We start from the raw sequence: 17,378 nt of genomic DNA, 5'->3' as shown, positions 1-17,378 counted from the left end.
AGGCCCCACTGGGACTCGAACCCAGGATCTCCTGTTTACAAGACAGGCGCTTTAACCAACTAAGCCATGGGGCCTGCGCGCACAGCGGGGTCGGTGCTAGGTCTGTCCTCGCTCTCAGACTAAACGTTCCCGCCCCGGCAGGTGCAGGTGCAGGACCCGGTGGGAAGCGGACACGCTCCGCGCCTCTGCCCTGTTAGGCCTCCCAGCGCTTCGTTCGGTCCAAGGATAACCCACAGCACCTCTCTCAGGCCGAGGCTAGCCCTCAGTAAGTCGACGCCATCCCCCGTAACCCCCAAGCGGGATGACGTCTTCCAAAATCACACCTTGCGGGGGCTGCGCCTCTTCTGTAACGTGGACTCCACCTTCGAATGTGCGAAGTTGGGGTCTCTAACAAAGGAGCTTCACGCAGGACTCTCGGAGCGCCGCCCGAGCACCCGGCACCTGCACTGCGCAAGCAGTCACTTGCAGGGAGGGTCAGGAGCTGGGAGCGGGATGCCGGGGTGTGGACCTCCGCCAAGCGAGGCATGCCGCGTCTCCAATCCACGACGCCCGCGCGGAGGGCGCTGCCGGGACCCGCGCAGGTGCCCCGCTGGAGGCGAAGGGGAGGAGGAGAGGCCCCCGGCGCCCCAGCTGGTTCCTGGGTCCGGGTCGGCCCTCCTGGGGCTTTACGGTTCCGGCGAACGCTGCTCCGCCCACCCCGCGCAGCCCGGGCCGCCTGAGAGGGAGGGGCGTCTTCAGTTGGCGACGGGGACGCCTTCTCCCCTCTAGCACCACCCCCCCGAGGTCGCATCCCCCGCGGTGATCCGCCCCAACCCCCGAGGTCGCACCAACCCGTGACCCGCTCCCCGACTCCCCCTCGAAGTCGCATCCCTCGCGGTGACCCGCCCCCCCGCCCCCCAAGTCTCACCCAGCCGTGACCCGCCCCCTCCCCCCGCCTCCCCGACGTAGCACCCCACGGTGACCTGACCCACGCCCTCGAGGTCGCACCTCCCTGCAGTGACCCGCCCCCCGGCCCCCCGAGGTCGCATCCCTCTCGGTGACCCGCACCCCGCACCCGAGGTCGCACCCCAGTGATCGCCCGCACCCCCTCCCCAAGGTCGTACCCAGGGCGCCGAGAGCCAGGCGCACAAGCTGGCACCTGGTCTCGCTGCGCCCCCGGAAAGGCTCCGCGACTGACCGGGGTGGGGTCTGGGACTGGGGGGATGTCTGCGGGCAGGGGTCCCGGACACCCGGAGGTGAGGGGCGGAGGGCGGGAGACCGGGAGGCAGGGACCGCCGTGGGAGGACGCGCCCAGACCGCGTGTGGACTCTGCTCCGCGTGACATCCGCACCGAATTCCAAAGGATCCTGGCCCTAAACTCCGGGTCTTTGTTTTTCTCCCTCCCTCCCTCCCCAAACTTATCTCCCTCCCTTCCTTCCCCTCCCCTCTCCCTCCCTTCCCCCCCCCCCCCCGCCCCCTCCGCCAGTCAGGCAAGCACAACCCCGAGTGCAGCTCCCCTGGGGGGGAGGCAGGGATGGGGAGGGATCCCCGGTGACTTCCACCTGCAGACCTTGAAAACATTTCCCTGCTGTCTACCTGGACCGAAGACCCGAGACTCAACACAGCCTGATTGATAGATTCAAGGAAATCCCAATCCAAACTCCAGCAAGTTACTTACAATATTGACAAACCGATTCTAAAGTTGAGACAAATGGCTCAGAATAACCAACACAAAACTGAAGAAGAACAGATTTCGAGGACTGTCACTACCTGACCTCGGATTTACTAGAAAGCCATAGTGATCAAGACAGTGTGGTGTTGGTGGGAAAAATAGAATGGAACAGAATAGAGCCCGGAAATAGATCCAAAAGGGACTGGGGAACTTCATTTTGAACTTGCTCAGGACTGGTGCCTCCTTCTTCCCTCAAGGGCTTGCCTTTGCAGGGGGAGTGTCTACCACGGTTATCTACGCCTGTCCCACCGCTGCATTTGGGGGAGCAGATAGCCTGTGAATTTCGCACATTTGCAAACGCGGAGGAATTGTGTCCCGAATCGCTCACACGTAGAGCCACCGCTCACACACCCTTCGTAACTGGGCTACTTAGACGACTTGACGCTGAAATGAGTTGAGATCTGGGGAGACTGGGCCGGGGTGCGTGTTTTGTCCTGGGGGACCCGCGGAAGGCTTTGGGGAGCAGGGGGCAGGTTGTTAGGTGCGATAGCGTCTCCCCGCCCCCTCCCCGGGATCTCCGCTTCCCAACCTCCAAACCTGTGAGCACGCTATCCTGCACGGCAAAAGGGGCGTGGAGGACGGGAGTGAGTCACGGGTCTCGAGGCGCGGTAGTGGCCTGGCTTCTTGGTCCACAAGGCGTGGGGAGGGGACAAAAGTCGCGTGCCTTCTCTGAGGCTCGAACTCAGGACCTTCAGATTATGAGACTGACGCGCTGCCCGCTGCGCTAAGAAGGCACCTGCCCGGTGGGCCTCTCGGCCTCTCCATCCGGTCCAGCCCCGGCACCCGAGGCACACCCCGGACCCGGGAGGTCCTGCCCGCTGTCGTGCGGCCCTCCGCGGACACTGTGTCCCCGGCAGGTCACAGTGACCGATCCGAGTCCCCGGGGTTTACCCTCGAGGAAAGAAACCGCCCCGAGCGGCGCCGCCACAGGGCTGATTTCACCCCAGCCCCACGTCGGCCCCGCGTGGGACCAGGGCGCGCACCCTCCCCACCCCCCCGACCCCCGCGGGACCTCCGGACGGCGGGCCCCGCGCCTGCCCCGCACACCCGCCCCCTGCCCCCGAGTGGCCGCGACCCCCGTCCCCGACGTCCAGGCAGCAGGTGCGGCGGGACCTCCGAGGACGGGGAAGGAGCCGCGGGGTCGGCCCCGGAAGACCACCGGCCACGCGGACCGCGTCCTGACTCAGTGCAGGCCTCCCACGTGCCATCTGGCAGCCCAGGAAACGATTCGCCTGGTTTTCCTGCGAGTAGAAGTTCCTGATTGGAAGGGCTTCGTGGAAGGGCTTCGTGATGTGCGAAACGGGATGACGTCTAACAGGAGTGTTTACGCCACCGAACCCTGCACACAAGACGGCCACGGATGCTCAGGAGGGACGCGGGTAGTGACAGTGATTGGTATAGCAAATAAAAAGTCCAAAGGAGGGAGCGGCAAATATATACATTAGAGTATGATAACAGTGGTAACTAAGTAAACAGAGCAGGAGGGATTGTTCAGCGTATGGTGTTGAGAAGTTATTTGGGAAAACAAAGCTTTCAACCACCTGCAATAATAAAATAGATTCCAAGTAGATATAAATTTTAGTTGGGGGGGGGGACCAGAAATATAATTATTAGCACTGCCAAGGGAGACATTTTTATGATTTTGGTGTAGAAAACTAATTTTTGCAAAAAAAATTCAGAAACAATGAAAGTGACATAACTCACTATATTAAAGCCATATTCTGCTTAGATACTCCGTCATCCCCTCAAGGAAATTGCATAAGCGAAGTGAAAATTCAAATGAACAAATGGTGGGGAAATGTGTAAGTTGTGTTGTGAAGTTAATTTTCCTAATGTAAGTAACTTCTATACCTCAGCAAGTACATTCCAACTCACAGGAAAGACGTGCAAAGGGTGTAGACACTGAGTTCGTGAAAAAGGAAAAACAAATGGCTGTGAAACATGGAAATATTATTAATCTTTTAATAATTATAAGACTTATGAGATTATAATAAGTAATATTCTTAAGAGAAATGCAAAAATGCAGCTACAGAACTGCAGCGAAACCCCACTTTGCACCTGTCGGGCTGGCAATCAGAGAAGCTAACAAAGACAATCGTTTGGGCTGGTGTTGCTTAGCATTTACACACACTGATTTAGAGTCCCAGGCTCCTGTGACAGGTCACCACCGGCTCAGCGGCTTGAAGCTACAGGTATTTCCTCTCAGCGCCGGAGGCCACAAGCCCCAGCGTCAGTGTTACTGGGGGGAAACCAAGGCGCCGACAAGGTCCCAGCGGCTTGTCTCGGCCTCGTATCCATACCCTTTTTCTTTCCCCCTCTCTCTTGGACGGTTGTGAGGCGGTTAAGGTCCGCCTGAACCATCCAGGATAATTTCCCCATTCCAACTTTTTGCCATATAAGGTGATATTTACAGCTTCCAGGAATGGGGAGGAAGGGGTATTTTTCTGTCCACTACAGTCACTACGTCCTGAATCCACCTACAGGCACGGGGTTTCCTGGTCCTAACTTTAGTCTCCTTCTCTCCTTGCATCTCTAATGTAAATCTCCTCGTGTATTATTGAGAATATTAGATGGCTTAATATGTGTAAGGAACCCATGACAGTATCAGGGGACTAGCAGGACACACGTGGCAGTTGTGATGCTCACACTGCGCGACAGGCTGGCGGGGAACCAGGACCTTCCCAGGCGCTATAGGAAGACAGTTTAGTAACATCTGGGGGAGGCCAGACTCAACAAAAGTGCCACCCCAGGTCGGGTCTCACGACCGCTCCGCTGGTACCGCGCACCTGCTGTTTAGGGAGCTCGGTGTGGCTGGTGGAGGTCTCACTTCCGTGTGAACCTCATGACTTTACATTACATATAAATAATTGGCAGCCAGACCTTTTTCTAAGGTCTGCTCACAATATAAAGGCTGGCAGCGGTGGGATTCGAACCCACGCCCCCGAAGAGACTGGAGCCTTAATCCAGCGCCTTAGACCGCTCGGCCACGCTACCGCACGCCTGCCCCCTCGTGGATCCTGCGGGTGATGAGAAACCTCCCTCCCCCCCCCCCACTCTCCCCCCCCCCCCCCCCCGCCCCGCGATCCTTCCCCGGGGTTCTCCCCCTCCCACGACCCCCGGGGCCAGAACACCGCACACCCCGCGGGGTCCGCACGGGGGGGGGGGGGGGCGGGCGCCGCTTAGAGCCCCAGCGCCGCAGCGTGCACCCCCGCCCCCCTCCCGCCCAAGCCCGGGCCACTGCCCATCTACACCGTGGACACGACACAAACGTGCGCACAGAAGTGATGGAGAGACGCGTGTCACTTCAGGTAATTGGCTTCAAAGAGCACGTCCCAGGGGAGCTCACTGTCACTACCCGCGTCCCTCCCGAGCATCCGCGGCCGTCTTGTGTGCAGGGTTCGGTGGCGTAAACACTCCTGTTAGACGTCATCCCGTTTCGCACATCACGAAGCCCTTCCACGAAGCCCTTCCAATCAGGAACTTCTACTCGCAGGAAAACCAGGCGAATCGTTTCCTGGGCTGCCAGATGGCACGTGGGAGGCCTGCACTGAGTCAGGACGCGGTCCGCGTGGCCGGTGGTCTTCCGGGGCCGACCCCGCGGCTCCTTCCCCGTCCTCGGAGGTCCCGCCGCACCTGCTGCCTGGACGTCGGGGACGGGGGTCGCGGCCACTCGGGGGCAGGGGGCGGGTGTGCGGGGCAGGCGCGGGGCCCGCCATCCGGAGGTCCCGCGGGGGTCGGGGGGGTGGGGAGGGTGCGCGCCCTGGTCCCACGCGGGGCCGACGTGGGGCTGGGGTGAAATCAGCCCTGTGGCGGCGCCGCTCGGGGCGGTTTCTTTCCTCGAGGGTAAACCCCGGGGACTCGGATCGGTCACTGTGACCTGCCGGGGACACAGTGTCCGCGGAGGGCCGCACGACAGCGGGCAGGACCTCCCGGGTCCGGGGTGTGCCTCGGGTGCCGGGGCTGGACCGGATGGAGAGGCCGAGAGGCCCACCGGGCAGGTGCCTTCTTAGCGCAGCGGGCAGCGCGTCAGTCTCATAATCTGAAGGTCCTGAGTTCGAGCCTCAGAGAAGGCACGCGACTTTTGTCCCCTCCCCACGCCTTGTGGACCAAGAAGCCAGGCCACTACCGCGCCTCGAGACCCGTGACTCACTCCCGTCCTCCACGCCCCTTTTGCCGTGCAGGATAGCGTGCTCACAGGTTTGGAGGTTGGGAAGCGGAGATCCCGGGGAGGGGGCGGGGAGACGCTATCGCACCTAACAACCTGCCCCCTGCTCCCCAAAGCCTTCCGCGGGTCCCCCAGGACAAAACACGCACCCCGGCCCAGTCTCCCCAGATCTCAACTCATTTCAGCGTCAAGTCGTCTAAGTAGCCCAGTTACGAAGGGTGTGTGAGCGGTGGCTCTACGTGTGAGCGATTCGGGACACAATTCCTCCGCGTTTGCAAATGTGCGAAATTCACAGGCTATCTGCTCCCCCAAATGCAGCGGTGGGACAGGCGTAGATAACCGTGGTAGACACTCCCCCTGCAAAGGCAAGCCCTTGAGGGAAGAAGGAGGCACCAGTCCTGAGCAAGTTCAAAATGAAGTTTCCCAGTCCCTTTTGGATTTTCGTGTTGGGCCGGCTCTCCAGGCCTGGGAAAAATCCCCTCCCGCCCGGTCTCTGCCATGGAAGTTGGGCTTCCTTCCCCCTGAAGGCAGCACATGTTCCCGGCCAGGCAGGACGCTCAGCTCCCTCACTCTGACATCTTGGAAGTTAAGCGTCCTTCCGGGTGGTCCGCCTTCTGTCCCAGTTGGCAGAGTGTCTGCCCATCTCACACTCAAGACCCGGTGAGCGTCCTCTGCATGCCATGCAGAATGTGCGCTCCACGGATGACAGGCTTGGGGCAGGAGGCCCTTCCTCCCTGAAGTCACCAGGCTCCAGATCACCCTTTTCCGTAAAAGACTTCATTCAGTTGGTCTCAAGTCCCCGCACCTCCTGGAAGGCGGTTTGAGGAGGAAACAGTAAAGAAATCACCATTTCTACCCCAGGTCTACATGGGCTTTTCTCAGAATCCATTCAGCGTGGACAAGGGTGAGTACTGAGAGGCGTTACTGCTACGTCACACGGTGAGACTCTTTCATTTTGTAAGAAACTGCCAGGGGGCACCTGGGTGGCTCAGTCGGTTAAGCATCCGACTTCAGCTCAGGTCATGATCTCACAGTCTGTGAGCTCGAGTCCCACGTCGGGCTCTGTGCTGACAGCTCGGAGCCTGGAGCCTGCTTCAGATTCTGTCTCCCTCTCTCTGACCCTCCCCCGTTCATGCTCTGTCTTTCTCTGTCTCAAAAATAAATAAACAATTAAAATACAAACAAACAAACAAACAAAAGAAACTGCCAAGCTCTCTTCCAGGGTGGCTGCCCCATTTTGCATCTGCACCGGCAACGAATCAGAGCTCCTGTTGCTCCACGTGGTCACCAACAGTTGGTGTTGTTCGTGTACTGGAGTTTGGCCATAGCAGTAGCCACCTAGTGGTATCCCAGTGCTGTTTCAGTCTGCAATCCCCTGATAGGGCAGACGGTGTCGAACACCTTTCCATATGCTTATTTGCCGACTCTGTCTCGGTTGCGTTGCTTCTTCAGATATTTGCACATTTAAAAAATTGAGTGGTTTGGGATTACATCAAAATACAAAGCTTCTGCACAGCAAAGGAAACAATCAACAACACTGAAAGGCAACCGACAGAATGGGAGAAGATATTTGCAAATGACATATCAGATAAAAGGTTAGTATCCAAAATCTATAAAGAACTGATACAACACCCAAAAAACAAATGACCCAATTAAAAATGGGTAGAAGACATGAACAGACATTTCTCCAAAGAAGCCATACAGATGGCCAGGGGTGCCAGGGTGGATCAGTCAGTTAAGCCTCTGACTCTTGATTTTGGCTCATGTAATGATCTCGAAGTTTGTGAGATTGAACCCCACATGTGAGCTCTGTGCTGACAGCTTGGAGCCTGCATGGAAACTTCTCTCTGCCTCTTCCCCGCTCTCTCCTCCTCCCTCTCAGAATAAATAAATAAACCTTAAACATAAAAAAAAGAAGACTTCCAGATGGCTAACAGACACATGAAAATATGCTCAACATCACTCATCATCAGGGAAATACAAATAAAAACCATAATGAACTATCACCTCACACAAAACGGCTAACATCAAAAACACAAGAAATAATTAGTGTTGGTGAGGATGTGGACAAAAAGGACCCCTCTTGCAGTGTTGGTGGAAATGCAAATTGGTGCAGCTGCTGTGAAAAACTGTATGGAGTTTCCTCAAATAATTAAAAATAAAACTAACCTATGATCCAGGAATCACACCACTAGATACTTACCCCCCAAAAATATAAAAACACTAATTCTAAGGTATACACGCACCTGGATGTTTATTGCAGTATTATCTACAATAGCCAAATTATGGAAACATCCCAAGTGTCCATGGATACATGAATGGATAAAGAAGATGTGGCATAGAATATACAGTGGAATATTACTCAGCCTTAAAAAGAATGAAATCTTGCCATTTGCAACAAGATGGATGCAGCTAGAGAGTATAATGCTGAGCAAAATGTCAGTCAGTCAGAGAAAGACAAATACCATATGACCACTCACATGTGGAATTTAAGAGACGAAACAGGCAAAGGAAAACAAGAGAGAGAGAGAAAGAGAAACCAAGAAACAGACTCCTAACTATAGAGAACAAACTGATGGTTACTGGAGGGAAGGTAGGTGGGGGGCTGGGAGAGATAGGGAGTAGGGATTAAAGAGTACTACAGGTATCATGATTAAAAAAAATAATTGAGTTGTTTGGGGTTTTTTTAGGAGTTATCTTTTCATGTGTCTGTTAGCCATCTGGATGTCTTCTTTTTTTTATTTTTAAGGTTTATTTATTTATTTTGAGAGGGAGGGAGAGAGAGCGGGGGAGGGGCAGGGAGAGAGAGGGAGAGAGAGAGAGAGAGAGAGGGAGAATTCCAAGCAGGCTCCAAGCTGTCAGCACAGAGCCCACACGCAGGGTTCAATCTTACAAACTTCGTTTCAAACGAAGTGGCCTTAGGTGTCCCCCAACCTGCTCTTTTCCCACAGTAACTTTGTCCTCCCCTGGGAATTCTTGGGTCCCGGACATTTTAACTTCCAGTTGATCATTATTCCTAAAGTTTCCTTAAGAGGATTAACAAGGGATCTTAACTGTTTATTCTCCACCCCCCCCCCCCCCGCAAACACCCCAAGTTTTCTTTTTGGTGAACACAGGATTCATGGTTCATGAATTTCTCTTATTTTATGAAATCATTATAAATAGAGCTGGAGATTGCTAGAATCTAGAGACATTACGCATTTCTCCGTGTCTGCCTGCTTTAAACTGTAACACCCCGCAGGTGCTCAAAAACCCTTCTACTAGGAAAAGCATCCTTCCTTGGCAGTGGGTCGCATTTGAACTGTCATCTCCCTAAGAATCCACTTTTCAGGAGCAAGGAGCTCGAGCAAGCTGCAACCGAACAGCTCGGGTTCCACCGCCGGGAGATTGGTGAGAGTTTGGGGGGTGAGTAGGACTGACTCGAGGGGCCTGGCCAACGTAAAACGATTCTCAGGAAGAGTGGGTTTCAGAAAACGCCAGGCCCTACTGGGAGTCGAACCCAGGATCTCCTGTTTACGAGACAGGCGCTTTAACCAGCTAAGCCATAGAGCCACCCGGGAGCCGGGACCGCGCTGAGGCCTCGTGTCCCTTGGACAGGGTGGAAGCGAGCTCGCATCGCGGCCGTCTCCGGAAGACACGCAGGTGCGGAGGGAGGCTTCTCTCCCGCAGGACGCGCTGGGGGCAGAACACCAGAAGCACCAGGAGGCCGCAGGGGCGGACCAAGGGTTTTTCTATTACCCGGAGGAAGAGTGCCACAGAGAGTCGAGGCCACGCAATCCGTGGTGAAGACCGTGACCAGAAGGACTATTCACGACTTAAAGATGACCGCAGGATTTGCACAGAGCGGCTGGGCCCGGGCACCCGCGTACCTGCCCGAGGCGCCTGCAGCCTCCAGATTCGGGACACGAAGAGCCGCGCGTCCCGGGCGAGCGGAGGAGGCCGGGGTCAGGGGGCCCTCAGCGACAGGTGGCAGCGGGCCCCCGGCCCTGTTCCAGGGCTCAGCCAACATCTGCGGGAACGACTCTGCAGGGGGCGCCTCTCGGGAGGGGTGCGGAGTGCGAGCCACGTGGTCAAGTTTTGAAGCATCCACGAGGAAAAAGCCGTTTGTCGGCTGGTTTCCCGCATCTCCGGTCCCCTCGGTTGCTCTCGGCGACAGTCTGAAAATCAGCTGGCCAAGCATGGCAGGCCTGCTCCGCTCGAACCCGCCGCGCCCTCAGGTGACCCCCCTCTCGCCCCCCCCCCCCCCCCCGAGGTCGCCCCCTGAGGTGACCTGCCCCTCCCAGGTCACCCCTGCCCCCTCCAGGTCGCCCCCCTGCAGTGACTCGCCCCCCCCCAGGTCATCCCTGCCCCCCTCCCGAGGTCGCACCCCTGCGGTGACCACCCTCCACCCTCGAGGTCGCAGCCCCGCGGTGACCCTCACCTCCTCGGTTGCACCCTGGACCCGGAAGGCGCCCTGTTGCGCTGCGCGGGCGGGAGGCGCGGCGTCAGGGCGGGGTGGGGCCTGGGACCCGAGGGTCTGCGGGGGGGGGGGTGGGGGGGGGACCTGGAGGGGCCGGGACTGGGGGCGGCGGGGGGTGGCTGGGAGGCCGGAAAGGCGATGGGGGTAGAGTCGGGGGCCCACCCGGACCGCGCGGGGGTTCGGGGCCGGATTTTATTCCCCGGCCGGGTCCCCCTCCGCACCCCCAGCCCCGTGTCCCGGGGGCAGGGTTCAGGCGGACGATCCAATCCGGGGGCTCGGCACCTGGCGTCCGGTCGGTGGGCTCAAGGGGCGGTCTGAGCACACGCGTCGACTCGGACTGTGCGGGTTGCAGGCCGTGGGACTCCCGACGCCTGTGCCAAAGGGAGTGGGTGATGCGCACGGGGCCGCCTGGTGTGTCTTCTCTACATGGGAAATCGCTCCGAAAGAATCGTGTGTGCGCGCGCGCGTGTGCGCGTGCGTGTGTGGGGCGCGTGTGCGCGATGAACTGTGAATATTACTTTTGGGTCAGTTACTCATTTATCTTTTCACTTTACTTGGAAGTTTTGTTTTGGTTCTTTTTTGAATCTCGGCAAACTATTTTGAGATTCACAAACTGAGGGAACATAGACATTACTCACCAAACACTTGAGGGATCTGAAGTGTCTGTTGTGGTCATGGAGGTAGGAGAGAGGTTCTGGCCGCTCTATTTAGCCAGAAGTCATGAGACCACAGTCTGCATTTGCAAAATGAGTTTTGCCATTAAAAAAAAAAAAAAAAAATCCTTGGACTCCTGGAGTGAGTTTTGTTTGGTGCTGTTGAATTAACTATTTTTGCTGGATTCTTAGTTATATTTTATTTGGGATGTGGATCTTTAGACGTTAGAGTTGAATTCTTCTCACTTGGTTTTCTTTTGGGTGCTACTTATATCAGGTTTTGGTGGCCCTGACCAGCGGATCAGGCAGCTTTCCATTTCTTATGCCCTGGAACTGTTTTCAACTGGCCGCGGGAGTGATCTGATCCTTGGCAATTTGAAGGAACTTGCCTCAGGGAGTGAGTGCTTCTCAGAGTGGAAAAGAGGCCTGACGCCCTGTTCATTTGCTTCTCTGGTTAACATTCCAGCAGAATGTTTAACTTGGGCACGTCCTACTGTCTGTGATTCTCGGTGTATTTGTTGAGAGACAACGACACTAAAAGACTAACTGATCCACTGTGTCTATTGTCCTCGTATATTGTCCTAAACTCATTCATTACTCTTATCACCAGATACAGAGGTATAAAGTTGTAAATAATATTTGATTTTTGCTTAAACTATCTCTCATCTATTCATATATCTACACTTTCCTTACTAATTTTGAATTCTGATTTTATATTTTCCTGGGATTAGACTTGCCACTGGGTTGTATTTTGGTTTCATTTGTCAAGAAGACTTTTTTAGCTCTCCTAGCATGTAAACAGTTTTTCTTTTTTAACTTCTTTCTTCCATTTTCATTTGGTAGGTTTTGTGGTCTTTTATTTACTTTTTAAGTGGTATACTAAACAGTATTTCAGGCATTTTTCATCTTATTCTTTAAGAAATGCATCTGAGGTTATGAATTGTTCCCACTGACATGCTTTAGTTACATCCTACTGGTAATGATATATGTTGCCTTCTCATTCTGTTGTGCATAGCCTTCAGTTCTAGTTTTCATTTTCTCTTTGAGATATTTTAAGAAGAATTTGATTTTTTTAAGCAAAAAAAATTATATTTTTAAATTATATTTTGATTCTTATTTTTACCCTTATTTTCTAGTACATTATTTTCTAAATTAAGAAAATATTTTGACAGTTTCTTACTGACCAATATACAGTCAAGTTATGAAATTCCATGGGTAATTTTAAAATGGTGTATTCCCCATCTTTAGGAAATAATTTGTATTTATTGGGTTAGTTTTATTGATTATTTTTAAAGTTTCTTATTGCTTATTTCTTTGTCCATTGATATTTCTTGGAGTGAGAATGGTAAATTAAAGCCAATTATTAATTGTGTCTTTCTGCTTGTATCTCTGATGAATTTCTGCTGAATGAAAATTGCTGCTTTATTTTTTTGAGCATAAGTATTGAAAGGCAAAAATCTTTGTAACTCCACTTATAACTTTTAGTATTTTTAAATCCATGGTTTTGAAATTTTAAAATGCTGGGAAAAACTGCAATTGGGATTTTTGAGTAGACCTACTGTGTGCCTTTTAGAGAAATTCTAGGGGTAATGGAATCTCTCAATCTGGCCGAGAACTTCCCAGAGACTTGAATAAAATGTGTTTCTGACCTGAAAATCTGGGACGAGTGGGAGAATCACCCTTTTGATGTTGGTGTTTTCTAGGTCCCATCCTTCATTGTCCTACTTTTCCTGGAGAGAATATTCATACTATTCCATACATTCACATCTCCCAACTACCCAAAATAGGCTGATGCCTTCTAAATATCTTTCTCACAAAGACCTCTGTAGAATTTCATAGGATCGTAGACAGCTGCCTATGAGACATTTCCACCTTATCATCTCACAGACACCTGAGCACATCCAGTCCTTCCTAGTCTTTTCTCCTTGTTACACCACAATCCAGAAACCGGGTAAGTACCCGAGATGATGCTCCATCATCCATTCCCTCCTCACGCATGTATTCATAAGGGAATATGCAGTCACGGCTGTTTAGGCTCAAATAGGGATCTTTTCCTAACTCACCACAGCAATCACAGCATTAGTAGAGTGTTCCAAGTGGCGCCTGCTGCTGTGAAATCATAATTTGATGTCATTGAGAGTTTTTGCTATTAATGCAGGTAACCCATCAATAAGCCAGCTATTCCAAAGATACAATTCTAGTTTTAATCTGATATTGTCTCTAAAGAACCTTGTAGTTTAAGTAGATACAAACCTGAGTTTTTGCCTGGACAAAAACATTCTGGATCAAGTTTCCCATGAGGGATAGTTGAATTTGCCCCCCAAATTATGAAAAACAATCCTAAATGATGCTATGTAGCATCCCAAGTTTGTCCTTCTTGGCATGGAGGGAGTTGTAGACATCGGGTGACCTCCTGGCTGGGACCATGAAGGGCAGAATGAGCCGCAGCCCCGTGGCACCTCAAAACTTCAAGGCAAGCGTTTTGTCCTCGCGTTCTTGCTACCTTCTGTCCCCTGACGGACGGTACCTCTTAAAATGCAGGACGGGTGTGAGCTTTGGTTCCTGATGAATAATCCAGTTATGGAGCACCTGCCACAGTCTTGTGTCCCCAGGCCTTATGCTCCATGTGGCTAATGCCAGGCTCACATCAACTACTCATCCTCTTTGCACTGAGAGAAGACAAGTAGCAAGTTTAAAGTTAGCTCACATTTTGGCTAGGGTTTTTAGACATGGCCCGTGAAAATGTACTGGCATAAAGTGGCTGATTTCAGGAGAACTTGATACCAGACATAGAGGCATGGCTTCTACATAACTTTGCAAATTAGGAATATATGTTGAAGCCAGGAGATACCCTTAGAACACAGTGATTGATCACGATTTATTTTATATTAGAATTTTATTATTTTTAAAATTTTTGTTTATTTATTTTGAAAGAAAGAGATGGAGAAAGAGAGAGAGAAAGAGGGAGAGAGAATCCCAAGCAGGCTCCACACTGTCAGCACAGAGCCCGACGTGGAGCTCAAACCTACAAACCATGAGATCAGGACCTGAGCCGAAATCAAGAGTCAGACACTTAACCGACTCCGTCACCCAGGCACCCCCAATTTTATATTAGAATTTTAAATAGACTATTAAAGTCGTAAATTATTTTCTCTCCTTTGGTGGGAAGTCACTGTCTGAGACTCAGTTTTCCCTAATTAAGGGAATAGATAGAAAAATTGCCCTGCTGAGTATCACTTAGTTTTGATTACCATTTCTACACCTTTCTAAGTAACAGTCCTCTTTGTTCCATCATATAATCCGCGTATTCCATGTATTCCTTATATTCCATTTAGTTTATCTTCCAAGTTACTAACGTCCTTGGTATCTATATTTAACACAATTCAACACAATTTAACACAATTAGGAATTCCGCCTGTCTCACCAGCGACTTATTATCTATGCTTCCCACATCCTATGAGGTTTTGCCTTTATCTCATGAGCTACTACCTTAATTACTCCCTAGATAGGCTTTATCCATCCAATTTGCTTTCCCACTTTCCATATCACATATTATCAAATAGTACAGCAAACTCATATTTCATGACCCACCAACTGAGCATTCTGTATTTCTGGGCAGGCTGCCAGTGTCCTGTACACGAACGGTCCTGAGGTCCCGGAGGCGAAGACAGAGCTCCAGGCCCAGGCTGGCGGGGTTACCGTGTGAAGCTCAAGGTGTCAGCATATCAGGTTCTTCAAAACTAATTTGTGGGGTGATACTCAATTTCAATTCCTTACAGATTTGCCTGCCGGAAGCAAAGAAATTGGAAAGAGAGAACAGATCTGAAAAAAGAAAAGATCCCCAGTCATCTTTTCTCTAGTCCCTCTGAAATTATAATCTAAAAATTGACGGGGTGCCTGGGTGGCTCAGATGGTTGGGTGTCCGACTTCAGTGCAGGTTATGATCTCATGGCTCATGGGTTCAAGCCCTGCGTCAGGCTCTGTGCTGACAGCTCAGAGCCTGGAGTCTGCTTCGGATTCTGTCTCCCTCTCTCTCCGTACTCCCCTGCTCATGCTCTGTCTCTCTCAAAAATGAATAAATGTTATAAGAATTTTTAAAAAAATAAAAAAAACCCTAAAACTAAGAATTGGTATGAGCTGTACGTCTGCCCTAGGTGTCGCTCTGAGGTGACAAAATGGTTTGCACAGTGTCGAGGCCACTACATTTCTGAGGCCAAATGGCGTCTGAAAGAATTCAACGTACGTTGCTCTTTCCTTTTAGAAGAACAAAAGGGTGGGTAGTCTGTGTGATTTCACAAGGAAAATTTGGGCAGGGGGGAAGGGGAACAGAATCTCTATCAGGAACTTCCCAGATTCAAAGAAAATAATGTTTCTGACCTGAAACTTGAGGAAAGCAAGAGAAAATTCTGTAGTCAGAGCAGCGAGTGAGGTGGGCTGGCAGGCGGGGTGGTGACCGGAGAAGAGAAAGCGAGACTTTTCCTGGGCTCCAAATCACATTGCAAGTCTGAGTCTTTGGGAAGATAAAGGAAAATTGTTTTGACTTGTTCAAGCGGACAGAAGACTTTATCTAAGACATCTGCAATGGAGCCCAAAGTTTGGAAATAGGGGAGCCAGACTGAACTCCGCTCCGCACACAGCAGGGACCTGTGGGCACTTACAGCTGACACGCAGGGTGAGGGGAAGTGGGCCAAGCACTGCTGAGACGTAGCAGGATTCTTGGCAAAGCCTGGCCAACGTCAAGTCCTAGTTGAGAAGGGGGATCGGAGGAGCCTGACCAAGGTCTGGTCAAGGAGGAGGTGTGTGAGATGATACACCTTGAATTTGGGCCCACGTGGAAACCACAAAGGTCAGACACCGAGGGCACTGACAGCCGGGGGATGGCTGAACGGTCCATGTCAACCCTGGGTCTTAGGAACACCTACCGGCTGAACGGGGGAGGCAGTGGGGCTGAGGCTGAGCACAGTGGGCGACCACGTGAAGTGCAGGGGCAATTCTTTCATCCTGTGTCAAGACGCCAGCATTTTGTGCACAGCCTCCACTCCCCGGGGCAGCATATACTAGGATCGCCTGGAAGGCCTTTTATTTTATTTTTTTTTTTAAATTTTTTTTTTTCAACGTTTATTTATTTTTGGGACAGAGAGAGACAGAGCATGAACGGGGGAGGGGCAGAGAGAGAGGGAGACACAGAATCGGAAACAGGCTCCAGGCTCTGAGCCATCAGCCCAGAGCCTGACGCGGGGCTCAAACTCACGGACCGCGAGATCGTGACCTGGCTGAAGTCGGACGCTTAACCGACTGCGCCACCCAGGCGCCCCTGGAAGGCCTTTTAAAGCACACACTGCTGTTCTCACCCCCTGAGTTTCTGATTCAGTAAGTCTGGGAGCGAGCTAAAAACTGCATTTCTTTGTCAAATATTTTTAATGTTTATTCATTTTTGAGACCAGGGGGGAGGGGCAGAGAGAGGAGGACAGAGGATGTGAAGCAGGCTCTGTGCTGACAACACAGAGCCCAATGCGGGGCTCCAACTCAGGCACCGCGAGATCATGACCTGGGCTGAAGTCGGACGCTCAACCGACTGAGCCCCCAGACGCCCCTCAGAACTGTGTTTCTAACAAGTTCTCAGGTGATGCTGTTGCTACTGGTCCTGGTCAGGACACATCGCCGAGAGAATGAACTCCCTACGGATGGAGGGTGAGGAGGGGAACACGTGGCTGGGTGGAGACTCTCGGGGGTCCCTCTGGGTAAGGAACTGTGGAGGGTAGTGGCCAGCCTCCATGGCCTTACCCAGGTCTGCTTTGGCAGGATGGTGCCCCTGCCCCCGCCTGTGGCTCCCAGCTGCCCCTTCCAGCCAGAGGAGTCACCTCACCTGGAGGTCTCACCCTGGGGCTGGGGGCGACCCCACAGCCAATGGTTGACTGACCTGAGTTACAAAAGACCATCCCTCTTCCTTCAAGGTGGAATGATGATAGCGGGCTTTATCCCGAGGTAATCTCCAGCAGAAATCCCGAGTAATCTTTCTTCCTCTGCCCCATCCTGCATCACTGGTCCCTTCTTCTGAGACCACTCAGTAAGCGACATGTGTCCAAATCTCAGTCTCAGTCTGCTTCCTGGGAACGGAAGCCAAGTCAAGGGGTATTTGTGGGGGTCACAGGATGAGATCCGATGTACTCTGGCATGGACCCTGGCCCTCCCTTTCTCAGATTTGGGGACTCCAGCTTCCAGAACGAACAGGTGCTCCCAAAGCCCAGGAACGCCAATGTTCACGCAGTCCTTGGGGAGGCCTGGTTTCTACGTGGTAACTGCCGGAGGGAGAGTGTGCTGGGGTCTGGCCTCCGGGAGTGGCCGCATCTCAACTCTGGGAGTAGGCGGTTAGAGGGTCTGAGTCCTGGT

The 17,378-nt window shown here is 52.6% G+C and overlaps 5 non-coding genes across 5 annotated transcripts; 1 reads left to right on the top strand and 4 right to left on the bottom strand.

Annotated features, from left to right (window-relative positions):
* TRNAT-UGU (transfer RNA threonine (anticodon UGU)) lies at positions 1–74 on the bottom strand. The gene has a single exon. It is a non-coding gene; the product is annotated as a tRNA-Thr (tRNA).
* A 2,298-nt stretch (positions 75–2,372) lies between these two features.
* On the bottom strand, positions 2,373–2,445 carry TRNAM-CAU (transfer RNA methionine (anticodon CAU)). The gene has a single exon. It is a non-coding gene; the product is annotated as a tRNA-Met (tRNA).
* A 2,178-nt stretch (positions 2,446–4,623) lies between these two features.
* On the bottom strand, positions 4,624–4,705 carry TRNAL-AAG (transfer RNA leucine (anticodon AAG)). The gene has a single exon. It is a non-coding gene; the product is annotated as a tRNA-Leu (tRNA).
* A 1,006-nt stretch (positions 4,706–5,711) lies between these two features.
* TRNAM-CAU (transfer RNA methionine (anticodon CAU)) lies at positions 5,712–5,784 on the top strand. The gene has a single exon. It is a non-coding gene; the product is annotated as a tRNA-Met (tRNA).
* Positions 5,785–9,354: 3,570 nt separating this feature from the next.
* TRNAT-CGU (transfer RNA threonine (anticodon CGU)) lies at positions 9,355–9,428 on the bottom strand. Its single transcript has one exon. It is a non-coding gene; the product is annotated as a tRNA-Thr (tRNA).
* Between the last annotated feature and the right edge of the window lie 7,950 nt (positions 9,429–17,378).

This window comes from Puma concolor, chromosome B2, assembly GCF_028749965.1.
Source record: "Puma concolor isolate L17-30 chromosome B2, mPumCon1.1.hap2, whole genome shotgun sequence".
Lineage (NCBI taxonomy): Eukaryota > Metazoa > Chordata > Mammalia > Carnivora > Felidae > Puma > Puma concolor.
Note: the sequence above shows the minus strand (reverse complement) of the source record. Positions and strands in the feature narration are given on the sequence as shown.